Source organism: Eptatretus burgeri, chromosome 4 (genome assembly GCF_056783735.1).
Source record: "Eptatretus burgeri isolate ZD-2024b chromosome 4, Ebu_testis_v1, whole genome shotgun sequence".
NCBI lineage: Eukaryota > Metazoa > Chordata > Myxini > Myxiniformes > Myxinidae > Eptatretus > Eptatretus burgeri.
The window spans coordinates 20,661,860-20,688,545 of record NC_140964.1 but is presented as its reverse complement, the minus strand read 5'-3'; the positions used below and the strand labels follow the sequence as shown (position 1 = coordinate 20,688,545).

The following is a 26,686-nucleotide window of genomic DNA, read 5'->3' as shown; positions in this document are numbered from 1 at the left end:
TATTGATCTCAATATCATCACAGTGAAGTCGTGAGGACATGTTGTTGAGACTGATTTCAAAAAAATCACGTGTTTATCAGTGTAAGAATTCTGGCTAATTTCACCACTTGCATGCCACTTCGGTTGAACCGTCATTCATTAGGAGGGAAAGGCGCTGTGGTTTTCACTTAGAAATAAGCAGTGCCATTTGCATTCATGAGCGTGCCCCCCTCCGCATCGTTAAGCATATCGCGGTGAACAGGCATTCAGTCGAGCTGTAGGTCAAGGTTAGAGCAAATCAGTGTTAGAAACGTGCCTGTATATATAGCCTTGTAATGACTGTATATGCAGTCTTTGCTTTTGTGTGGAAACTAAAAATGTACTTTTGCTACCTTTGAGCGATAACAGCGTAATATATCAGACAGGTGTGTGTGTGTGTGTGTGTGTGTGTGTGTGTGTGTGTGTGTGTGTGTGTGTGTGTGTGTGTGTGTGTGTGTGTGTGTGTGTGTGTGTGTGTGTGTGTGTGTGTGTGTGTGTGTGTGTGTGTGTGTGTGTGTGTGTCTCTCTTTCTCTCTCTGTGTGTCTCTCTCTCTCTCTTCTCTCTCTCTCTCTCTCTCTCTCTCTCTCTCTCTCTCTCTCTCTCTCTGGGTGTCTCTCTCTCTCTCTCTCTGTGCCTCCTTTTCCTCCTCGATTTTCTTTTCCTCCTCCTTTTCCACATGCTCGACCACGTGACTTCCCGCTGAGCGCGTGTTCACTCCGCTGTACCATGGATGAAAGGTCGAATTAAAAAAAAAAAAAACGAGAGAAATTGTGCGATTATTTTGCAGTAACAGTTAAGTCTCGTGGAAATTGGCCTCTTTGGGAAGTGCTAATACGCACGGAAACTATCCCTGGTATTAAGAAGGAAATCGGAGAGGAGATTTTTACGCCGGTAAAGTTCAGAATGATTACCAATAATGCACCTATATATCAAAAGATTTTTTGCCCTTTCGCAAAAGCGCTAAGAACATAATTTAAAGGCTAGACTGTCAAGATGATGTGTTGATTTCCTGATATTTACAGCAGCAGAACCAATTACTTGCTCTGTAAAGCTGCTCCAATTTAATTAGACACACAGGGGAAGAATAATAGGCGAAAGCATTGCTAGTACAGCGATTTGTCCGCGTGTAGTCGGCATAACAGTGGGAACCTTGACACGGGGCATCCATTGTAAAGGACACGCATCCAAAGGCTGCGCGGACGCGACCGTCGCTCGAACCGGGGCCTCGTCGGGCACGCGTGATGCGCCGTCTCGCCGACGGCAGCACAACCCGACGGGCCAGGGTGCTCGAAGCTTTGCCTTTAGCCTCCGGCGAGTGCACGGGCCCCGCGCAGCGCCGGCCCTGATTAGCACCGGGCGATTGTGTGTCAGAACGTAACGAATGCTTGAACTCCTAAACATTAAGGCGACTATGCAAATGGGTGTGCGTCCGGGCGTTCGGCCCGGCGAGGCGGCTCCATCTCCCGCCGACCCGCTGCGTCGTCCGTCTTCGAGGCGCGCACGAACTCCTCCATAATAGTTTCTGAACGATCAGCCGCGCGCGTTTCTGCGCAGCGAACCGTCCTGAACATCGTTACCGCTCGGGCGTCCCCGACGCGCGCCCTCTGCTTTAATTTCTTTAAGGAGAATTTCTCCTTCCCTCGTCTGGCACACTTGATATCGAGGCTGGCGGCTCCGCCGTCTCAGAGATAGTCATTTGCTCTTCTAATACGTTGTCCAAAGTCCGCTAACTATCTGCAGCCATCTCATTTCGGAGCGCTCTTGCGGCGAAAGCACCTTTCTCAGTGGGGGGACAGCAATTATTTTTTGAATAATTTATTGCAGCTAGGTTTATTAATTTACATCTTTATAATTAACTGGCTCATGTTAATTAACACGACGCCGGAGCCCTCCCCAACCCAATTAGCTTGCCAAGGTCTGACCCCCAGCCGCCAAACGCCATCTCCGTTTGACCCCTGCGATGCCGCAATTCCGCGCGGCCGGATAATGATGGCTTTGGATGTTACGATGCAAAATACGCGTCTCTTTGTGCTTCCCGAGCCCCTGCCCTCAAGCCATTTGCCAGGAGGAAGAATCTTTCTTGATAACGTCATCAAAGCACAGCGGCTAATTCTGTTTCTAAATCAAACCTGTTCCAGGTTTGGAAGTCCACGTGTGGCGTGAACTCGTGTGCATACATGGGCATAACTCACTAAAAGTGACGTCATGGTAAAACAATTATATATATATATATATATATATATATATATATATATATATATATATATATTGACGAACAAACAAAGGTAGGGGAAATATAGGATTTCTTTTGTTTACTTAACACACACATACACACACACACATCCACAAAAAAATGAGCCAAGTTGTGTTTTTTCCAAATGTGCAGTACATATTCTAGTTTAAATTGATTACTCATGTTACAGTAGTTAAAAGCCATCCACACGACTTCCAGCAATTTTTATGAAAAAATTCGTGTTTTAAGAAGTTTTGTTCTCAAAGAAAAATGAAAATCACAAAATTTCCGTATTTTCGCCTTTCATCTTTAAAGGCTAATATCTTTGGTAAGACAAAATAGATCAGGATTTTACAAACAAATAAGGAAGACCAAGAAGGAACCCGAATAAGTCAAGATCAAAGCTGGAGTTATCAGGAGGACCTTGGATCAGAAGTTCCATGCTGGTGGGGATATTAAAAATCGAATCGCTCATCTTCGTCAAGTGGGCAAGACATCTTCTGAAATCGACAAGCTCCTGACAAAGGAGAAAATCCCAATTTGTCTGCCGACCTACCATAAAGAGAATAGGTCTACAGTTCCAGAAAACTGGTTTTACTGCAAGGAAGAAGTGATCTGGCAGGCCGAGAGCCACGACAAGTAAAGAAAATAGGTGACTGAAATGATTAGTTCTCCAGGAAAGAAAGAAAAGCCTGCGGTAACTGTCAGAGGAGTTCAGAACTGCTGAAAACAAGACTGTTTCCAGAAGGACCATCACAAGAAGGTTGACTGATGCTGGTTTTGGCTCATGAAGATGTGCTAAGAATTATCGAAGAAAAATATTCAGGACGGATTGCACTTTTTGGCAGAATATGGGAACTGTGATTCAGTCTGATTTCAGAGAGTTCTGTGAAGTGATGAATCAAGGTTTGAGCTTTGCAGTGATGCCCCAGCACCTTGCCTTCACAAACCTGGTAAGAGATTCAACCCTGCGTGCATTTCAACAACTGTGAAATGTGGAGGAGGTGAAATCATGGTCTGGGGTGTATTTTCGTCTGCTGGTGTTGGTGAGCTGATAAGTTGTGAACAAGTCAATTACTGCCAAGGAATACCAGAAAATATTCGAGAAAGGATTACTTCCCAAGCTCTAACAGTTATTTCCTGGAGAGAAAAGCAAAGAACTCATTTTCTCACAAGATAATGCCCCTGCCCATACTGTAAAAGCCACCAAAAAGAGGTTGGAGAAAAAGTCCCTAAAACGTATGTTCTGGCTTGGCCAGAGTCCCGATTTGAACCCCATGGATAATCTTTGGGCTGAGAATCAGCACAAACTTATTGGAAGGAAATTTGCAAATTCTGAATAACTTTGGGAAGCTGTTAAACATGAATGGGACAATATTGACATTTCTCGGTGCAAGAAGCTTTCTGAGAGTTTGACCAAAAGACTGAATTGTTTTAAGACTGCGAAGGGACAAGCAATTCCATATTGATTTGTACAGTTATTTCTGCATTTTCTGGTGTTTTTTGGTTTTTTAACGTTTGCGAAAATAGTTATGACAAAAAAGTAAAAAAAAAACTGACTTGGCTCATTCTTTTTTGCCCCAGAGTGTACACACACACACACACACACACACACACACACACACACACACACACACACACACACACACACACACACACACACACACACACACACACACTTTATTTTTTGTTGTTCTGCGAAACCGACACCCCCAAAGCAATGGCACACGACATCTCACGGTTCCCAAGACAGTTATTTCATTAGTATTTGTTTTAGATAGCCCTTCTCTTATGTGGAGTGGTTTATGGGACAATATGTGTTGTGAGTGCTTTAGGTGGTATTTTTCTTTCCATTCTTTACCCATTTTTCATTCTTTACAGTTTTTTTGTTTTGCTGCACACACACAAACTCTCTTTCACGCAAGCATGCTGACCATAGCAACAAGTGCAAGTCATTTGCATAGACATACCATTTCCCTTCCCATTCAAATTGCATGCCATTATCCAACAGACATTCCACCTCAGACTTCACCAGACTGGAACCACAACATTGCAACATTTCATACACCACCACGATTCCTTCATATAAAAAAAATCACCACACCATCGGACCACAACCCAATCTCGCTTACCTTCACCATTAACAGCCACAACCACCAAAAACCACCACACGTAAGGCCACAATCACAACCATGTTGCCACAACAAATGCCTCAACCACAGTCACCACCACCGACGACCACCACTCCCTTCCAGACCAAGAGGGAATGGGGGGAGCGTGGCATACCATTACAGAGACTTGGATTTGGACGTTCTACTGTCTAACTTGAGGCTCAAATGTGCGCTCAATTCTGTTCAATGTCATGTGGATAGCCCCAGCATCCCACTCGATTACTGCCCTCATTGGCTATATGGCATGTATTCATGACCTGAGAGTGCAACCAAATACCCTGGCACCATGTTAGTCTCGGAGATGGATCGTGTGGCAGAGCGAGTAAGGCCATTTCCACTGCCGAAGCTTCGCGCGGGCAGAGCTCGCGCCGAGGTAATCGTCCAGGCACCAATGAGGGCGTTAGAGAACACCCATCGCTCCTCCTGATCTACTCCCATGCGCCACCGAACCAGGGGATTAAAAGGCGCTCTTGGTTCTCCAGTTCGGGTCGGGTTTTCTGGCAAAGGTTCTTGAAGCTTATGGTTCTCTGGCCCAGGCTCGGTTCACAGGTTGCACGTTCTTCTTCTTGGGGTCATGGTGCAGTGAACAACAGAGTTTGATAGAGTGAGCAGAAGACACCAGACCGAGTGCAGTGTTCGTCCATCAGCATTTCCACAAACAGACCTATTTACATGTCACTTTTAGACTATCTTCTCACGTTTTTTATTTCCAACCCCCTTTGATCACATCTTTACACCTTCCTCTCCACACTTCACTTGCATATCACCACACGCTTCAATGTGCCTCCCTCCGACCATGCACCAGAGACACCCTGAGTTTTCCTCCCCCACCTTCACCCTCCTTCGTGACTGGATTCGCATTGGTCCATTGACCTGGCCTGGTAACAAAGAGATTGAAACAACCTCGTGCATCTCTCTCACTCTCTCGCTCTCTCGCACATAGGTCCGCACCGTTGTTTAAAGGGGATTATTCGTGTTCACCGGACTGCGACCCTTTGAGATAGCCGTTTTTCTTTATCGTTATTTTGAGCCACCATTGCAACAAACCTCCACGCAAACAACAACCGCCACCAACTACGCCACGATGCCCACCACGCTCACACCACCCCCACAACAATCACCACCATCTTCGCCACCACGCCCGCTTACGAACACCATCCTCCGCGGACCATGGTAAGACGGTTTCCGCGTCGGAAACCGTCCGAGAAGGATTGGCAGAGCAAAAGCTCTTGTGAGGCCTGTGGGGTTTTTTCCCGCCTATTTTCCCCACGCTTGGTGTGAAGGGAAGGGTGAGGGCAGCTCGCCGCCGATTGGTGGATGTGAGGCGGTCGGGGTGAGGGAACGCCCCTTTTCGGGAACTTTCTCGAAGGGAGGCGGAGCCGAAAACGGGGAGGAGCGAAGGACGGAGCCCTGCGCTATATATGGCGGACCACACGCGGGGCTCGCTCTCTCTTGGTGGTCGGGGTCGCTCTCTCTTGGTGGTCAGGGTCGGGCTCGCACTCTCTTGGTGGTCGAGGTCAAGTCCTTTTTTTGTCTGGGTCGTCGACGTCATCTTCTCTGCCGGGGTCGTGCTGGATCTCTCTCTTTCTTTGTTGTCGAGGTCGAGTTCTCTCTCCCTCCCTCTTGTCTTGGCGATGAGCAACCTGTCGGTGAAGGCGTGGGCCGGTGGCGAGTCCGGGCGATGCCTCGGAGACGAGGACGAGAGGCGCCGCAGGCGTTCTGTGCTGGACCTGCACGTGCGGACGAGGAGAGTGCCGGAGAGGGTTCACCGGCCGCAGAAGGGAGGTTTTCTTTTCTTTGGGCTTTTGTATGTGTGTTTGTGGCGCCAATCCGTGAAGTAAACCTGTTTAAGTGCCTGTACATTTAATGCTATAGTCGGTCGCAACGTTTTTCATTTCTTGCTGCACATATTGCATGACTGCCCTTGCTTGTTTGTGTTGTATGTGCTTGTGAAATGTTTCCCGTTCGTTGCGTCCTTCCCCTCCTTTGAAAGTGCCATCTTGAATCGTGGAATGATTGGTGGTGGGTTTTAAACACCCGATAAATAATCTGAACCGTCGAGGTCTGCGATAACACCGCTCGGTTATCCCTGTAACACGGAACGAACCGCCTAAGCGGTTCGTGTCCTAAGCCGACCTGCGGCGTGGTGCAACCCCTCGGTAGGTTACCCACGCGGGTATTTAGGTATATCGACATCCAGCGATTCACCCTACTTTGCGCGGGTAGAATGCGGACTGGGTTGTGGTGAGGTTAAACCCCCACCTGTGACTGGCTCCTGGCTGTAGTTCCAGGAGGGTCACGACTGAATTGTCCATCCGGTGGGCGACGCGGCTGCCATTAGTCGTACGCGGCCGATCGCACGCCAGGCGGGCCAGAATTCGTAACATATATATATATACATATACATATATATATATATATATATATATATATATATATATATATATATATATACATATATTATTTGATAATAATCATAAATAAATAAATCCTGCTGTCGAGGCTTCACACACAGATGCAAATACAGAGAAAGGGTTACAAAATGAAAAGAACCCCCCCCCCCCCATTTTTAAGTATACTGGTACTCAGCTTGGCCCAGAGCTGGTCCTTCTCAAACTTGGGATGGGGAGCTCTTCCACCAGCATGTGCACACGAAAGCAAATGGCACCGTTACTTCTATCATTGCAGGGCAGACGTACACCAGGCAATCCGCAAGCAGCTTTCCAAAACGAAGGCTCAAAATAATGTGCCAGCCTTCCTCTTTCCAGAGGTGTCACCTGCCTCATGCGTTTCTCACGACGACCTCATTTGTGTGCTCTGCCAATTTCCCATTCTATCCAGATGGAAGCCTTCCACAATACACACGTGGGCAAGCCTGCCTGCCATCGACCTCACTAACACCAATCTTCTGTCCAATGCTGAAAGGAACCTCTCTCGCCCTCTTCCCTCTGCACTCTCTCCCCTCTGTCCTCTATATCCTCCACCTCCTGGGCGTGGCCTGCTCGCCCCCAAACCCGGGAAGGAGGGGCTTCTCCTGTTTGTTGTCGTTTCCAGGACGCATTTCCCAGCTTTCCTGCCTGGCTTGAAAAATAAAAAAACATAGGAAAAATCACAGAGGGCAATCACGTACTGTGGAACTTTTTCATACTCCCGAAGCTAATTAACACCGCACCACCCCTCGTATGGTGACATCTAACACTTAAGCTCACAGATTCCCAAATTTCGTGACATTGAGATGCTTTCGACTCATCCACGGGCCAAGCAAATCCACACAATACGAAATGCCCTATTAAATTCTTCCATCGACCCCCACAACCATAACAATATATATTGACACGTCTCATGCGCCATTCACAGATGAGAGATGTGGGTGGGTCTTTATTTATTATTAACATATTGAGTGCTTTTGACATTTACACTTGGTACATGCTTGGGAGCCTCATTGGTGTGCATTGGTGTCGGTGCTGTTGCTGATGACTTGCTAATAAGTGATGAAACCACTCCGGCAGCTGATGGCGTGTGTAGCATTGAGATTCTCAATTGTGTACTATTTGTTCATGTCCGTGTAGCTGTGGAAAAACACTGGGAAGGGTTTAAAACAGCAAAGCACTTACATTGTGTCGGCCTTCTTGGTTGCTTTATCCAGATTATTCGACAAGAAGAGCATGGGAGATGTCGATTGATTGACATAATCCGAGCCACCTGGGTTGAGTTGATTGGGTGAGAGCTGATTCGATCTTCCCTCCATTCACAGGTCAGATATGTGGGTGGGTCTTTCATTATTATTTACAGGCAAATACCACCCATCGCTTCACTGACGGGGATAGTAAGGGGGGAGGGAGAAAAAGAGAGGGGGGGAGAGGGAGAGAGGGGTGGGGAAGGGAAGAGAGTGTGAGGTGAGAGGAAGGGAGGGCAGCAAGAACCACTCGCTCAGGATGACGAAGCATGAGCTGCTCATTCGGGGTGATAGAGCGTTAACCGCTCGCTCAGGGTGATGGAGCACGAACTGATCCCTCTGGGTGATGAAGCACGAACCGCTTGCTCAGGGAGACGGAGAATGAACTACTCGCTCAAGTTGATGGAGCACGACCCACTCAATCAGTGTGACGGAGCAGGAACCACTTATTCGTGGAGACGGAGCACGAACCGCTTGCTCAGGTTGACGGAGCACAAACCGCTCATTCAGGGAGATGGAGCATAAACCGCTTACTCAGAGAGATGGAGCACTAACTACTCGCTCGGGGTGACGAAGCACGAACCACTCACTCGGGGTGCTGGAAAACGAACCGCTCGCTCGGAGTGATGGAGCACAAACCACTCACTCAGGGTGACAGACAGGTACCGCTCACTCAGGGTGTCGGAGTACGAACCATTCGCTCAGGGTGCCGGAGCAAGAATCACTCGCTCAGGATGCCGGAGAAAGAACCGCTCGCTCAGGGTGCCAGATAAGAATTGCTCCCTCAGGGTGACGGAGCAGGAACTGCTCAATCAAGGTGACGGAGCAGGAACTGCTCACTCTGGGTGACGGAGCACGGACCGCTCGCTCAGGGTGACGGAGCACGGACCGCTCGCTCAGGGTGACGGACCACGGACCGCTCGCTCAGGGTGAAGGAGCACGGACCGCTCGCTCAGGGTGACGGAGCACGAACCGCTCGCTCAGGGTGCCGGATCAAGAACCGCTCGCTCAGGGTGCCGGAAAACGAACCGCTCGCTCAGGGTGATGGAGCACAAACCACTCACTCAGGGTGATAGACAGGTCCCGCTCACGCAGGGTGTCGGAGTACGAACCATACGCTCAGGGTGCCGGAGCAAGAACCACTCGCTCAGCGTGCCAGATAAAAATTGCTCCCTCAGGGTGACGGAGCACGGACCGCTTCTTCAGGGTGACGGAGCACGGACCGCTCGTTCAGGGTGACGGAGCACGGACCGCTCGCTCAAGGTGATGGAGCACGAACCGCTCGCCCATGGTGGCTGAGCACGAACTGCTCGCTCAGGGTGATGGAGCACGAACCACTCACTCAGGCTGACGGAGCACGAACCGCTCACTCAGGTTGACTGAGCACGAACTGCTCGCTCAAGGTGACTGAGCACGAACCGCTCGCTCAGGGTGCCAGATAAGAATTGCTCCCTCAGGGTGACAGAGCAAAAACCGCTCAAATAGGGTGACGGAACACGAACCGCTCACTCAGGGTGACGGAGCACGAACCGCTCGCTCAGGGTGACGGAGCACGAACCGCTCGCTCAGGGTGACGGAGCACGAACCGCTCGCTCAGGGTGACGGAGCACGAACCGCTCGCTCAGGGTGACGGAGCACGAACCGCTCGCTCAGGGTGACGGAGCACGAACCGCTCGCTCAGGGTGACGGAGCACGAACCGCTCGCTCAGGGTGACGGAGCACGAACCGCTCGCTCAGGGTGACTAAGCACGACCCGCTCGCTCAGCGTGCCGGAGAAAGAACCGCTCACTCTTGGTGCCGGAGAACGAATTGCTCGCTCAGGGTGATGGAGCACAAACCACTCACTCAGGGTGACTGAGCACGTCGTGCTCACTCAGGGTGATGGAGTACGAACCACTCACTCAGGGTGACTGAGCACGTCGTGCTCACTCAGGCTGACGGAGCACGAACTGCTCACTCAGGTTGACTGAGCACGAACTGCTCGCTCAAGGTGATTGAGCACGAACCGCTCACTCAGGGTGCCAGATAAGAATTGCTCCCTCAGGGTGACAGAGCAAAAACCGCTCAAATAGGGTGACGGAACACGAACCGCTCACTCAGGGTGACGGAGCACGAACCGCTCGCTCAGGGTGACTGAGCACGAACCGCTCGCTCAGGGTGACGGAGCACGAACCGCTCGCTCAGGGTGACGGAGCACGAACCGCTCATTCAGGGTGACGGAGCACGAACCGCTCGCTCAGGGTGACTAAGCACGACCCGCTCGCTCAGCGTGACGGAACACGCAGCACTCGCTCAGCGTGCCGGAGAAAGAACCGCTCACTCTTGGTGCCGGAGAACGAATTGCTCGCTCAGGGTGATGGAGCACAGACCACTCACTCAGGGTGACTGAGCACGTCGTGCTATCTCAGGGTGATGGAATACGAACCACTCGCTCGGGGTGCCGGAGCAAGAACCCCTCACTCAGGGTGCCGGATCAAGAACCGCTCGCTAACGGTACCGGAGAACGAATTGCTCGCTCAGGGTGACAGAGCTCAAAACGCTCACTCAGGGTGAGAGAGCACGTACCGCTCCCTCTGGGTGATAGAGTACGAACCACTCTGTCAGGGGGCAGGAGGAAGAACCACTCGCTCAGGGTGCCGGAGAACGAACCGCTCGCTCAGGGTTATTGAGCACAAACCACTCTCATGGTGACAGAGCATGTTCTGCTCACTCAGGGTGTCGGAGTACGAACCACTCGCTCAGGATGCCAGAGAAAACCACTTGCTCAGGGTGCCACATAAGAATTGCTCCCTCAGGGTGACGGAGCACGAACCGCTCAATCAGGTGACGGAGCACGAACCGCTCGCTCAGAGTGACGGAGCACGAACCGCTCGCTCAGGGTGATGGAGCACGAACCGCTCCCTCAGTGTGACGGAGCGCGAACCGCTCGCTCAGGGTGACTGAGCACGCACCACTCGCTCAGGGTGACGGAGCACGTCCCGCCCACTCAGGGTGACTGAGCATGAACCGCTCGCTCAGGGTGCCGGAGCAAGAACCGCTCGCTCACGGTGCCAGATCAAGAACCGCTCGCTCAGGGTAATGGAGCACGAACCACTCGCTCAGGATGCCGGAGAAAGAACCGCTCGCTCAGGGTGCCAGATAAGAATTGCTCCCTCAGGGTGACGGAGCAGGAACCGCTCAATCAAGGTGACGGAGCAGGAACTGCTCACTCTGGGTGAAGGAGCACAGACCACTCGCTCAGGGTGATGGAGCACGGACCGCTCGCTCAGGGTGACGGAGCACGGACCGCTCGCTCAGGGTGACGGAGCACGGACCGCTCGCTCAGGGTGACGGAGCACGGACCGCTCGCTCAGGGTGACTGAGCACGAACCGCTCGCTCAGGGTGACGGAGCACGAACCGCTCGCTCAGGATGACGGAGCACGAACCGCTCGCTCAGGGTGACGGAGCACAAATCGCTCTCTCAGGGTGACTGAGCACGAACCGCTCGCTCAGGGTGACGGAGCACGAACCGCTCGCTCAGGGTGCCGGATCAAGAACCGCTCGCTCAGGGTGCCGGAAAACGAACCGCTCACTCAGGGTGATGGAGCACAAACCACTCACTCAGGGTGATAGACAGGTCCCGCTCACGCAGGGTGTCGGAGTACGAACCATTCGCTCAGGGTGCCGGAGCAAGAACCACTCGCTCAGCGTGCCAGATAAAAATTGCTCCCTCAGGGTGACGGAGCACGGACCGCTTGTTCAGGGTGACGGAGCACGGACCGCTCGTTCAGGGTGACGGAGCACGGACCGCTCGCTCAAGGTGATGGAGCACGAACCGCTCGCCCATGGTGACTGAGCACGAACCGCTCGCTCAGGGTGATGGAGCACGAACCACTCACTCAGGCTGACGGAGCACGAACCGCTCACTCAGGTTGACTGAGCACGAACTGCTCGCTCAAGGTGACTGAGCACGAACCGCTCGCTCAGGGTGCCAGATAAGAATTGCTCCCTCAGGGTGACAGAGCAAAAACCGCTCAAATAGGGTGACGGAACACGAACCGCTCGCTCAGGGTGTCGGAGTACGAACCATTCGCTCAGGGTGCCGGAGCAAGAATCACTCGCTCAGGATGCCGGAGAAAGAACCGCTCGCTCAGGGTGCCAGATAAGAATTGCTCCCTCAGGGTGACAGAGCAGGAACTGCTCAATCAAGGTGACGGAGCAGGAACTGCTCACTCTGGGTGACGGAGCACGAACCGCTCGCTCAGGGTGATGGAGCACAAACCACTCACTCAGGGTGACAGACAGGTACTGCTCGCTCAGGGTGACGGAGCATGAACCACTCGCTCAGGGTGCCAGAGCAAGAACCGCTCGCTCAGGGTGCCTGATCAAGAACCGCTCGCTCATGGTGCCGGAAAACGAACCGCTCGCTCAAGGTGATGGAGCACAAACCACTCACTCAGGGTGACAGACAGGTACCGCTCACTCAGGGTGTCGGAGTACGAACCATTCGCTCAGGGTGCTGGAGAAAGAACCGCTCGCTCAGGGTGCCAGATAAGAATTGCTCGCTCAGGGTGACGGAGCATGAACCGCTCGCTCAGGGTGACGGAGCACGGACCGCTCGTTCAGGGTGACGGAGCACGGACCGCTCGCTCAAGGTGATGGAGCACGAACCGCTCGCCCATGGTGGCTGAGCACGAACTGCTCGCTCAGGGTGATGGAGCACGAACCACTCACTCAGGCTGACGGAGCACGAACCGCTCACTCAGGTTGACTGAGCACGAACTGCTCGCTCAAGGTGACTGAGCACGAACCGCTCGCTCAGGGTGCCAGATAAGAATTGCTCCCTCAGGGTGACAGAGCAAAAACCGCTCAAATAGGGTGACGGAACACGAACCGCTCACTCAGGGTGACGGAGCACGAACCGCTCGCTCAGGGTGACGGAGCACGAACCGCTCGCTCAGGGTGACGGAGCACGAACCGCTCGCTCAGGGTGACGGAGCACGAACCGCTCGCTCAGGGTGACGGAGCACGAACCGCTCGCTCAGGGTGACGGAGCACGAACCGCTCGCTCAGGGTGACGGAGCACGAACCGCTCGCTCAGGGTGACGGAGCACGAACCGCTCGCTCAGGGTGACTAAGCACGACCCGCTCGCTCAGCGTGCCGGAGAAAGAACCGCTCACTCTTGGTGCCGGAGAACGAATTGCTCGCTCAGGGTGATGGAGCACAAACCACTCACTCAGGGTGACTGAGCACGTCGTGCTCACTCAGGGTGATGGAGTACGAACCACTCACTCAGGGTGACTGAGCACGTCGTGCTCACTCAGGCTGACGGAGCACGAACTGCTCACTCAGGTTGACTGAGCACGAACTGCTCGCTCAAGGTGATTGAGCACGAACCGCTCACTCAGGGTGCCAGATAAGAATTGCTCCCTCAGGGTGACAGAGCAAAAACCGCTCAAATAGGGTGACGGAACACGAACCGCTCACTCAGGGTGACGGAGCACGAACCGCTCGCTCAGGGTGACTGAGCACGAACCGCTCGCTCAGGGTGACGGAGCACGAACCGCTCGCTCAGGGTGACGGAGCACGAACCGCTCATTCAGGGTGACGGAGCACGAACCGCTCGCTCAGGGTGACTAAGCACGACCCGCTCGCTCAGCGTGACGGAACACGCAGCACTCGCTCAGCGTGCCGGAGAAAGAACCGCTCACTCTTGGTGCCGGAGAACGAATTGCTCGCTCAGGGTGATGGAGCACAGACCACTCACTCAGGGTGACTGAGCACGTCGTGCTATCTCAGGGTGATGGAATACGAACCACTCGCTCGGGGTGCCGGAGCAAGAACCCCTCACTCAGGGTGCCGGATCAAGAACCGCTCGCTAACGGTACCGGAGAACGAATTGCTCGCTCAGGGTGACAGAGCTCAAAACGCTCACTCAGGGTGAGAGAGCACGTACCGCTCCCTCTGGGTGATAGAGTACGAACCACTCTGTCAGGGGGCAGGAGGAAGAACCACTCGCTCAGGGTGCCGGAGAACGAACCGCTCGCTCAGGGTTATTGAGCACAAACCACTCTCATGGTGACAGAGCATGTTCTGCTCACTCAGGGTGCAGGAGCAAGAACAACTCGCTCAGGATGCTGAAGAAAGAACCACTCGCTCAGGGTGCCACATAAGAATTGCTCCCTCAGGGTGACGGAGCACGAACCGCTCAATCAGGGTGACGGAGCACGAACCGCTCGCTCAGGGTGACGGAGCACGAACCGCTCGCTCAGGGTGATGGAGCACGAACCGCTCCCTCAGGGTGATGGAGCACGAACCGCTCGCTCAGAGTGACGGAGCACAAACCGCTCTCTCAGAGTGACGGAGCACGTCCCGCCCACTCAGGGTGACGGAGCATGAACCGCTCGCTCAGGGTGCCGGATCAAGAACCGCTCGCTCAGGGTGCCGGATCAAGAACCGCTCGCTCAGGGTAATGGAGCACGAACCACTCGCTCAGGATGCCGGAGAAAGAACCGCTCGCTCAGGTGCCAGATAAGAATTGCTCCCTCAGGGTGACGGAGCAGGAACCACTCAATCAAGGTGACGGAGCAGAAACTGCTCACTCTGGGTGACTGAGCACGGACCGCTCGCTCAGGGTGACGGACCACGGACCGCTCGCTCAGGGTGACGGAGCACGGACCGCTCGCTCAGGGTGACGGAGCACGGACCGCTCGCTCAGGGTGACGGAGCACGGACCGCTCGCTCAGGGTGACGGAGCACGAACCGCTCGCTCAGGGTGACGGAGCACGAACCGCTCGCTCAGGATGACGGAGCACGAACCGCTCGCTCAGGGTGACGGAGCACAAATCGCTCTCTGAGGGTGACTGAGCACGAACCGCTCGCTCAGGGTGATGGAGCACGAACCGCTCGCTCAGGGTGCCGGATCAAGAACCGCTCGCTCAGGGTGCCGGAAAACGAACCGCTCGCTCAGGGTGATGGAGCACAAACCACTCACTCAGGGTGATAGACAGGTCCCGCTCACGCAGGGTGTCGGAGTACGAACCATTCGCTCAGGGTGCCGGAGCAAGAACCACTCGCTCAGCATGCCAGATAAAAATTGCTCCCTCAGGGTGACGGAGCACGGACCGCTTGTTCAGGGTGACGGAGCACGGACCGCTCGTTCAGGGTGACGGAGCACAGACCGCTCGCTCAGGGTGACGGAGCACGAACCGCTCGCTCATGGTGACTGAGCACGAACCGCTCGCTCATGGTGACGGAGCACGAACCACTCACTCAGGCTGACGGAGCACGAACCGCTCACTCAGGTTGACTGAGCACGAACTGCTCGCTCAAGGTGACTGAGCACGAACCGCTCGCTCAGGGTGCCAGATAAGAATTGCTCCCTCAGGGTGACAGAGCAAAAACCGCTCAAATAGGGTGACGGAACACGAACCGCTCGCTCAGGGTGACGGAGCACGAACCGCTCGCTCAGGGTGACGGAGCACGAACCGCTCGCTCAGGGTGACGGAGCATGAACCGCTCGCTCAGGGTGACGGAGCACGAACCGCTCGCTCAGGGTGACGGAGCACGAACCGCTCTTTCAGGGTGACGGAGCACGAACCGCTCGCTCAGGGTGACTAAGCACGACCCGCTCGCTCAGCGTGCCGGAGAAAGAACCGCTCACTCTTGGTGCCGGAGAACGAATTGCTCGCTCAGGGTGATGGAGCACAAACCACTCACTCAGGGTGACTGAGCACGTCGTGCTCACTCAGGGTGATTGAGTACGAACCACTCGCTCAGGGTGCCGGAGCAAGAACCACTCACTCAGGGTGCCGGATCAAGAACCGCTCGCTAACGGTACCGGAGAACGAATTGCTCGCTCAGGGTGACGGAGCGCAAACCGCTCATTCACTGTGAGAGAGCACGTACCGCTCGCTCAGGGTGACGGAGCATGAACCGCTCGCTCAGGTTGACAGGGCACGAACCGCTCGCTCAGGGTGACGGGGCACGGATTTTGGCATCTTTGTACGTGCTCATGGAGGTGTCGAATGTATAGGCTTGTGCCATTGCACAGTCCTTTGGTCATGTCTCGGTTGCATAACGCATGATTATTGCACCTGGTTTTAAAATGAGGTGATGCGGTGGCATGCCGGTTGGGGTGATAGAGTGAAGGAATTCCATGGGGCAGTTGTTGGCTTCATTTTCATCATGTGAGATGGCCTTGTCTGCACTGGTACAGGTTTTAGGATCGGTTACATTTGTGAACACAGCATCCACTATGTTGTCTTGTTCGCTGACGATGTTGCACTGGGGTGGAGGGGTGCAAATCAACATTTTTATCCACCGGCCGGCAGGGCCGGTGACGAGAAAAAGTTACCGGCCCGATAAAATAAAGACAAAAGTCACAAATTTGATATCAAACACTTTAAATATACTCACATGAGTGAGTTTGATGAGTGAGTTTGATGAGTGAGGTTGGTTGGATGAGTGAGTTTGATGGAGGAGGTTGGGTGGATGAGTGAGTTGGATGGATGAGTGAGTTTGATGAGTGGGGGTGGGGGGATGATGCAGGGAGGAGGACATTGTGGGTGATGGGGGGGGGACCTTTTGTGTGGGTGATGGGGGGGCAGGGGGGTTGTGAGTATTGCTGGGGGGCATTTTTGTGGGTGATGGAGTGGTTGTGGCTGATGGGGGAGGGGGGGTTGTGAGTGATGGACGATGGGGTGGAGGGGTTGTGGGTGATGGACAATGGTGGGGATACTACTCGTCCAACCAACATCACATATAAACTAACTCATCCACCTAACCTCACCCATCAAACTCACTTATTCACCCAACCTCACCCATCAAACTCACTCATTCATCTCACCTCACTCATCTAACTCACTCATTAACCGAAAAGCCTCATCAAACTCACTCATTCACCAAACCTCACACATGAAACTCACTCATACACCCAAATTCACTCATTTAACCAACCTGGGCATGAGAAAATGCGCCCGAACCACGCCAAACCGTCAAATCTCGCGCAATCACGCGTGATTTGGAACGAGATGAAAACAGACAAAATGGCCGCCGCAGAATTACCGGTGATTTCTTTGGATTTCTGCGGACAAAACAGTAGTTCTAGTTGAGAAAACTAATAGAGAAGCGAGTACAAATTGTGCAAAATAACAGGAATCACCGGTGATTCGCCAGCCGGGCAGGTAAGGCAGTATTGTGTACCTGCCCAGCACAAAAGTTAGGCACCATTGGTGACTGGGCGGCCGTTAATTTGCACCCCTGGGGGTGGGATTTCGATGGATGATGGTGGTGCATTGGTCAGCTGACTGTGGAGTTCGCCGTTGCCTAATTGTAGGAGCCATTGTGCGTAGTGTTGTTGATTTTCATGAATCCTCATATTTTTTGTCAGCTTCACAATCTTGAAATGTGGCCATAGTGTGGAATGTTTGAGGCAGTTTTCAATAATGAGAGTTTGTGATTATTTTGGGACAACAGGTAACACTTGGCGAAAGTCTCCTCCCATGAGGAATACTTTTCCTCCGAATGGGGCATTTATGCCAGTGATGTCTTGGAACATTCTGTCGATTGCTTGGCGAGCATTTGCTGGGACCATGGAGGCTTCATCAACAATGAAGAGAGAGACTGATCGGAGGTAATGGGCATGCTTTGATTCTGGAGAAATGATGCAGGTGCTGGTGTCTAGGACTGGCACAGGAAGTTTCAAAAGATTGTGGACAGTTCTTCCTCCAGAGAGAAGTGTGGCGGCAATTCCTGTCCATGCAGATGATGCAACTTGGATGGATTTACTCCGGCAACAGGTGATGAGTGTGTTATACACTGTTGTTTTGCCACTCCCGCCTGTACCATCTAAGAAGTAACATCGACTGGATGGTGTATGGTGTCGAGAAAGTGAATCCAGATCTTGTAGCTCTTGGTCAACTAAGGTGCGTTGGTCTTCGTTGAGGCGCATTAACTGGGTTTGGGCTTTTTCAGTTTCTGCTGCAATATCGATGTCTTCTGAGGGGAGATGTTCAATATCGAGTGGGTTAACATCTGGTAGTCCTAATGCTGATAAACTTGTACCATTTTGTTGCAGAGACCTGTTGATGTCTTGAGCCGCTAATTGTGTCGCTATGTGGGTGGAATATTGGCGATGGTTGTAATCTTCAATCATGGCATTCTGGTGTTTTTCCCAAAGTTGCTGGGGGTTGGTTGGGTCACAATATATACAAATGGTGGTGAAAAGGGATCGCAGCTGTTGCGGCATTTGGAGGAGAGTTGCTTCAGAGAGAGCTTTATCCCATTCGGTGTCGTCAATCAGGAGGTGTCTACGTATACATGCTTCTTTGAATGTGTCAGAGACTTGGCCGTCAACTGTTCGCAGGTCTTCAAATGAGGTTGGGCCAGGCACGTGGAGCAGGAGGATACGGAGACAGTATCGTTCCATGTCTTTGGGGCTGCTGGAATACATGCGGCCTATAGTGGTTTCAGCGCCTCGTTGTCTTGGTCACCATTCTTGTGTGGATTTGTTGAAGACGTAGTGGTTTGGCAATTGATGATAGCAGAGGTCAGTGGGTTGCTGTATGTTTAGTTTGAAGAATGCTGTTAGCATTGTGTCCTTGTTGGTGGAGGCTTCTGCTGCAGCAATGTGGTTTCCTGGAGTGAAGTAAACTGGTTGCTGGCTGGGTAGATGGAGGGTGAGCCTGATGATGGCATGAGATTGGTGGTGCATTTTGTATTCAGCCATTCTCCAATAAGCCTCTGGTGCGCTGATGTATCTGGCATCAATAAAGGTGGCAACTTCGTCTTGATGGAGCTGATTAGTTTCTGTGACCTGGATGTTGGTGCAGTCGTGGCCTTTGTAAACATACTAAAATAAGTATTTTACACTCTTGATTGTAGTGCAGGCCTCGAGGTTGATATGGGCTTGGTATTTCTGGGATAAGTAATTGTTGTACGGTACAATCCATCGGTTGTCTACTTGGTGCTGGCCATTGGTTGTACGACCGTTATCTGACCTCTTATACAGTGGGACGTGGGTAGCCATCAGTTGCCAGTGCAGTTGTTTTCCGGAACTCCTTAGGATAGTCCTTTGTGCATTTGTTGTCTTGCATACATGGTGCGTGTATATTAAGGAGTCCACATGGACCGTGAACCATGGTTGTCTTGATGACTTGGAACAACTCGGGATGTTGTGTTGGATCAGGTATTTCTGCTGATATAATGCTGTCGATGTCAGCTGGCTCTCTTAATTTGCTATTGTCTGCCAAAATGATGAGTAGATGACAATGTGGGAGACCAAGTTTTTGGAACTCTATCACATAGATATGGATGACCGGTTTGCCAAGTACATGTTTTTTTCTTATGTCCATCATGAGTTCATGTAGGTGCTGTTGAAACACTCTGGCAACAATGTCTGGTCGATCTTGCGCTTCTTGGCCAGGGAGGAGGCCTTTTTGCACATCTTGGCATTTGGGATTGCATGTAAAAGTGAGGAATAAGTCTGGTTTTCCGAATTTAGCAACAATGGCCATGGCATCCTGGTAGTTTTGTTGCATAGCGTGTGCTGAACCCTGAAAGGAAGATGGGAGTACAACAATATTGCTGGGTTGGAGATTTTGCGTTTCAGTTTGAGTGTTTATGTGGTCCATGAGTCCTTGATAAATTTCAACACGTAGGTCATTCTGTTTTGTTTGTTTTACTGCAATCTGCTGGCTTCGACACGAATATATGCGTCAACAACATACTGTTGGAAAAGCTTTCCACCGTAGAAAATTGGGGAGAACGATTCTCGAACTGACAGGCGATGGGCATAGTACTGCAGGCAAGTAATATGTCTTTTTTTTCTGACTTGTGCTGTTCATCATGTTGCATGTTGTGCTGCCAACCTAATTCTCCAAATGGGTAGAAGATGGGGTAAACCATGGGGTCATTGTTTGACGACAGGTCACAAATATGCTGGGGTGGTTGACCATTGGGATGCACAACAATATCTCTCTTATGTGGAGGTGCGCCATCTGATGATGAAAAGACAACTGCTATCTCATCTTGCCTTGGATCATTATATCGCCGCTGGTCACCACCTCTCAAGATGTGCATTGTTACAACAGGTTGTGGTGTTCCATTCTGATCAGCTATGTGGCGTTGTTCAGCATTGACTTGTTGCATTTGTTTGTAGGCTGCTGCATACGGGTTGGTTCGTTGTAGGACATTTTGAAGGAGTGACATGACATCTGGAAGACCTTGTTGATTGGCAGGTTGTTGCATCCTGGCCTGTAGAGCTTGGCTTGCTTCTAAAATGTACAGTTGGCTATAGCATGGTGTGGTGCCTTGAGGAGGGTGAAGTGAGGCAGACCTGTGGTACACGAAGTCATTAAGTCTGAATGCATATGGGCCATGGCCTGGTGGGAACACAATGTTGGTGCCAAATGATGCGAATTCCATGGAACTATTATAACTGTGGATGTTGGCTCTAAAGTTTTGAGCTTGTGGTGTATCTGTTGTGAAAAGGCCTTTGAGTTCAGTTGGGTATGGTGCCAATGGTGGCAATTTAACTTTGCCTTTGTGGCAACAATTGTGGTTTTCCTTTTGAAACACAAGTGCATTGCAGAATGAACATTTCGTTGTCAATTTTCCAATGGAGAATGGATCGACCTGCAGTGGGAATCGTCAGGCAAAGAACTGCACCATGTGTGCTGCAGCATGTTCTCTAGTGTGAATTTGGTTGAACATTTTGCTGGGGTTTGGTTGAACATTTGACAAGAACACTTGTCCTGATGTATCATTATCAGCATTCTGCGACAGATGATAGCGGGTCGTGTGTGTTGCACGGGCTGCCAACCTGCTTTCCCGCTCTTCCTCCGTTTCTTGGTGTTGCTGATCATGTATCCTTTGTAGATTGGCTCTTTGTTGTGAAGGGGTCCTTGCCCCTGTGATGGTCTTTTGACGTCGAGGCATGGTGCATCAATGCTGTAGGGGGAGGAACGGACAGTGTCAAGAGATGGGTGGGTATTGTGTTGGTGGACCATTTTCTACCAGCAGAATTCATAGTCAGGTAATTTGATTTGTGATGGGGAAAGAAGTCTGCTGGTAAGAATACGTGACCCACCACAGCAAATTCAGTCGTGTGATGCACATCATCAATTTGTATAAAAAGAAAGGGGTAGAAATTGTATTTGTCGATTGGCTTGGCAATATGTACATTACATTTCGTAAAAAATGGGTTAGAAATTGTAGTCACCAAGGTATTAAACTCTTCAATTAACTGTCTTTGGTAGAAATGTTTGTTATTATATGCAAAACAGGTGTTTCATTGAGTTTCAGTTTGTGGTGTCTGGGATAAGGGGTAGAATTTCCCAAATGAATGGTTTTGTCACTGTGTTCAGGCTGGCAGTATAATGTACGATGTCGTGTTTATTTCAGTGCTTCATCATGCTTTAGAGATTCTTGGAATAAAATAAGCAGGTGAAAGTGAACTCTTGCTCTTTGTATAGTTTGGCTCAAGTGGATGGAACCTTACCTTGAACTGAGGTGTGAATCAATGAAGTGCAGAAGAGGGTACTGTTTATGTTATGGAGCTGAAAAATAAGTGAAATTATGAAATGTCAATGCAAACTGCGGAGGAAATAATGATATTAATGTATTCCTAATTGTATTTGTGCTGGTGTTTTATAAATTTAATTTTTATGCTATAAGTCGAAGTCGAATGTCAGTGTTCCTTCCCTTTGGCCAAGAGTCTTTGCCCTAAATGTTGATTAAAAGGAATGTCTTGCAATGGTACAATGTGACCTGGGCTGATAACAGCAAACTTTTGCCGTAATTACATCATGTGCTTCTCACCTAGAAGACACGTATGCAGTTCGAGTTAACATCCCCTACCACTCTCCCATGAAAAGCATATAAATACAAGAAATTGTAATCTTGTTTTAGTGCAAGCACGTGTGATGAAAGCATGCCAGTGGCTTGTACTCCTTGGGACTGACCAAGTACCAAGTAATAATAAAACTCTCTGATGTAATGTACTTTCACGTTGTGGAAAGTGAATTAATCGGGTTGGTTTAATGGTTAACTAAAAAAGTAAGAATAAATCAAATAGAACCAAATAATATTGCAACAAATGGGGGTTCTCAAGTTCATGGTGTGAAGTGTACGAGAGAACAGGAACACGATGCATTTAAAACCGAGTCGGCTAGACGTTAAACCCTGAAAGTTAAATTAGATTCCACAACAACGCAAGAATTCTACAACGATCACTACGAGGTTGGGTGAAAATTCCTCATCAATACTGTTATATGGCATGGGTTTGGCAATATTGGTCAATAATGCCTACGCGTAGTTCTCGTCAATGAACCGAAAATGCTGGTCCACTCCAGTCGAGTCGAGTTGTACTGTACTGCATTTTTCAAATCAAGGAAAGTTGGCCTACTTTGAAGATGAAGATGCGTGGCTCAATCCATGCAAAATCCACAAGGCACCATAATGCTTCGATCCTCACGGTTGTTTGGTGTTGACATAACATAATGCATGTGATATAGGCCTATCCCAAGATGAACAGGAGCAGTGGAGGGTGACGGAGAATCAGAATGCAAATTTCAATGAACAGCACTTTTTTGCGCACATCCGACGATTGAACACTGCTTGGACGCTTTAATTTGAAGATCACACACGCAAGACACAACACAGGTGACGATGGCGGTTGATATTGACATTTTGATGTAAAGAACAGCAATTGTTTGGGTGCATCCGACAATCGAACACCTCTTTCATTTGAACAGTTAACACGCACGCATTCAAAGTACAGAATCTATTATCGGACACCGCGCTTTCGAAGAACAAAGAAAAGAAGAGAATCCGGGCAATGAAGGGATGACCTCATACCCGTTCCCTGGTTCCCCTACCTTCAGATTATAGCCTTTGATGTTATCTGGACGTTGGCCTATTGCAACTTATTTCCGGGTGTTTTTAATATGTATGTTGGATTTCAGACACAAATTGACAGTCTAAGTGGGCGTGTTCAGTCCGGGGAGTACGTTGGATTTCAGACACAAATTGACACTCTAAGAGGGCGTGTTCAGTAAGGGAACTACGTTGGATTTCAGACACAAATTGACAGTCGAAGAGGATGTGTTCAGTCCGGGAAGTACGTTGGATTTCAGACACAAATTGACAGTCTAAGAGGGCATGTTCAGTCTGGGGAGTACGTTGGATTTCAGACACAAATGGATAGTCTAAGAGGGTGTGTTCAGTCTGGGAAGTATGTTGGATTTCAGACACAAATTGACAGTCTTAGAGGGCGTGTTCAGTCCGGGAAGGACGTTGGATTTCAGACACAAATTGATAGTCTAAGATGGCGTGTTCAGTCCGGCAAGTATGTTGGACTTCAGACACAAATTGACAGTCGAAGAGGGAGTGTTCAGTCCGGGGAGTACGTTGGATTTCAGACACAAATTGACAGTCCAAGAGGGCGTGTTCAGTCCGGGGAGTACGTTGGATTTCAGACACAAATTGACAGTCTTAGAGGGCGTGTTCAGTCCAGGAAGTACGTTGGATTTCAGACACAAATTGATAGTCTAAGATGGCGTGTTTAGTCCGGGAAGTATGTTGGACTTCAGACACAAATTGACAGTCGAAGAGGGCGTGTTCAGTCCGGGGAGTACGTTGGATTTCAGACACAAATTGACAGTCTAAGAGGGCGTGTTCAGTCCGGGGAGTACGTTGGATTTCAGACACAAATTGACAGTCTAAGAGGGCGTGTTCAGTCCGGGAAGTATGTTGGATTTCAGACACAAATTGACAGTCTATGAGGGCGTGTTCAGTCCGGGAAGTACGTTGGATTTCAGACACAAATTGATAGTCTAAGATGGCGTGTTCAGTCCGGGAAGTAGGTTGGATTTCAGACACAAATTGACAGTCTAAAAGGGCGTGTTCAGTCTGGGAAGTATGTTGGATTTCAGACACAAATTGACAGTCTAAGAGGGCGTGTTCAGTCCGGGGAGTACGTTGGATTTCAGACACAAATTGACAGTCTAAGAGGGCGTGTTCAGTCCGGGACGTATGTTGGATTTCAGACACAAATTGACAGTCTATGAGGGCGTGTTCAGTCCGGGAAGTACGTTGGATTTCAGACACAAATTGATAGTCTAAGATGGCGTGTTCAGTCCGGGAAGTAGGTTGGATTTCAGACACAAATTGACAGTCTAAAAGGGCGTGTTCAGTCTGGGAAGTATGTTGGATTTCAGACACAAATTGACAGTCTAAGAGGGCGTGTTCAGTCCGGGAAGTATGTTGGATTTCAGACACAAATTGACAGTCTAAGAGGGCGTGTTCAGTCCGGGAAGTATGTTGGATTTCAGACACAAATTGACAGTCTATGAGGGCGTGTTCAGTCCGGGAAGTACGTTGGATTTCAGACACAAATTGATAGTCTAAGATGGCGTGTTCAGTCCGGGAAGTATGTTGGATTTCAGACACAAATTGACAGTCTAAAAGGGCGTGTTCAGTCTGGGAAGTATGTTGGATTTCAGACACAAATTGACAGTCTAAAAGGGCGTGTTCAGTCTGGGAAGTATGTTGGATTTCAGACACAAATTGACAGTCTAAGAGGGCGTGTTCAGTCCGGGAAGTATGTTGGATTTCAGACACAAATTGACAGTCTAAAAGGGCGTGTTTAGTCCGGGAAGGCGCCAATCGGGGGCATGCGTTTAGTCCGGGAAGGCGCTAATCAGGGTACATCATGTTGGCAGAACTGGCGCTCATCGTACCCCTCCTTCCACGCTGATTTTTAAAACGTGACAACCATTGCTGATGTTCTGAGCAATACTATTTATTATCAGTTGTGTTTATGTTCAGTGTTTGATGCAATGAGTACTCCCTTACTCGAGTTCATATTTTTGGGATAGACGGCAGCACTTACCGGAAAACAGTTCAGCGATGGCAACCGAACGGGAATAAATGCGGCCGTCGATGGCTTGACGTTGTCATCCAATTCCAGCTTAGAAATTTAGCGCATCGTCTTCGTCACATTAAGAAACCTCAGTATATGGAAAATGAGCACATTCCTCTCGGCGGTGACGGTCTGTCAACGACAGATGTAATGACGTCAGCGAATGACCAATGATGTCATGACGGAATTACGCCTCTCAGCGGTGACGTCACATGTCGCCATGCAAACGAACGTAAAAATTAGAAAATCGGCCAAAATTCCCAAACGTGTCCGTCTGGCGCGATCTCACATAGCCCATTTTGTTCATTAGACCACAGAGCACCCGCATGCCGAAAGTGGCGACAATCCGTCCGGCAGTTTTGGAGGAGATACGTCAAATTACACGCAGACATTAACAGAAATAATATATAGATATATAAAGCTCTGGAAAAAAAAAAAGAGACCACTCCAAAAAAATATTAAATCAGCATCTCGACATGTGTGGCAGCCATTCCATTCCAGTGTCTGTTGAATTCCAACACAGGTACACCTCATTCAACTTAGTGAGGTACTGATTAGGTGATCACCTGAACCGAATCTTATTTAACAAGGAAAAGTATAAAAACCACTACTGTGGTCATCACTATCCTCTTGCAATAGGACCAGCTGGATGGCAAAAACAGTGCTCAAAGTACCTCAAAAGTGATTGGAACCAAAAAATAACTATTGACCCTGCCAAAAGAGTTGAAAAGAAAAGTTGACATGAGTTGGTTATTTTACTTTGACAACTTTTACTTTGACCAGACCATATACATCGTAAAACCAGAAAAACTGATAATTTTGCAGTGGTCTCTTATTTTTTTTCCAGAGCTGTATATACAGCAACATAAAACCTAATCAACTGCATATACAGCTGTATATACCGCTCTGGAAAAAAATAAGAGACCACTGCAAAATTATCAGTTTTTCTGGTTTTACAATTTATCGGTATGTGTTTAAGTAAAATGAACATTTTTGTTTCATTCTATAAACTATTGACAAAATTTCTCCCATATTCTGAATAAAAACATTGTCATTTAGAGCATTTATTTGCATAAAATGACAACTGGTCAAAATAACAACAAAGATTAAGTGTTTTCAGACCTCAAATAATACAAACAAGCAACTTCATATTCATTTTTAAACAACACAATACCAATGTTTTAACTTAGGAAGAGTCAGAAATCAATATTTTTGGGAATAAGCCTGATTTTCAATCACATCTTTCATGCGTCTTGGCATGCTCTCCACCAGTCTTTCACATTGCTGTTGGGTGACTTTATGCCACTCCTGGCGCAAAAATTCAAGCAGCTCGGCTTTGTTTGATGGCTTGTGACCATCCATCTTCCTCTTGATCACATTCCAGAGGTTTTCAATGGGATTCAGGTCTGGAGATTGGGCTGGCCATGACAGGGTCTTGATCTGATGGTCCTCCATCCACACTTTGATTGACCTGGCTGTGTGGCATGGAGCATTGTCCTGCTAGAAAAACCAATCCTCAGAGTTGGGGAACATTGTCAGAGCAGAAGGAAGCAAGTGTTCTTCCAGGACAACCTTGTACGTGGCTTGATTCATGATTCCTTTACAAAGACGAATCTACCCGATTCCAGCCTTGCTGAAGCACCCCCAGATCATCACCGATTCTCCACCAAATTTCACAGTGG

General features: G+C 49.9%; 1 protein-coding gene across 4 annotated transcripts in view; it reads left to right on the top strand.

Moving 5' to 3' along the window:
- Window positions 1-26,686, top strand: part of LOC147027598 (uncharacterized) — a 198,810-nt gene that overhangs the window by 130,523 nt on the left and 41,601 nt on the right. For 3 of the 4 annotated variants that reach the window (XR_015057127.1, XR_015057126.1, XR_015057128.1), the window contains one exon: window positions 8,070-8,177. The exons of the other annotated variant lie outside the window; for it this stretch is intronic. The gene's annotated coding sequence lies outside the window, so the exon portion shown is untranslated. The remainder of the gene's footprint in view (window positions 1-8,069; window positions 8,178-26,686) is intronic. 4 annotated transcript variants of the gene reach the window in all.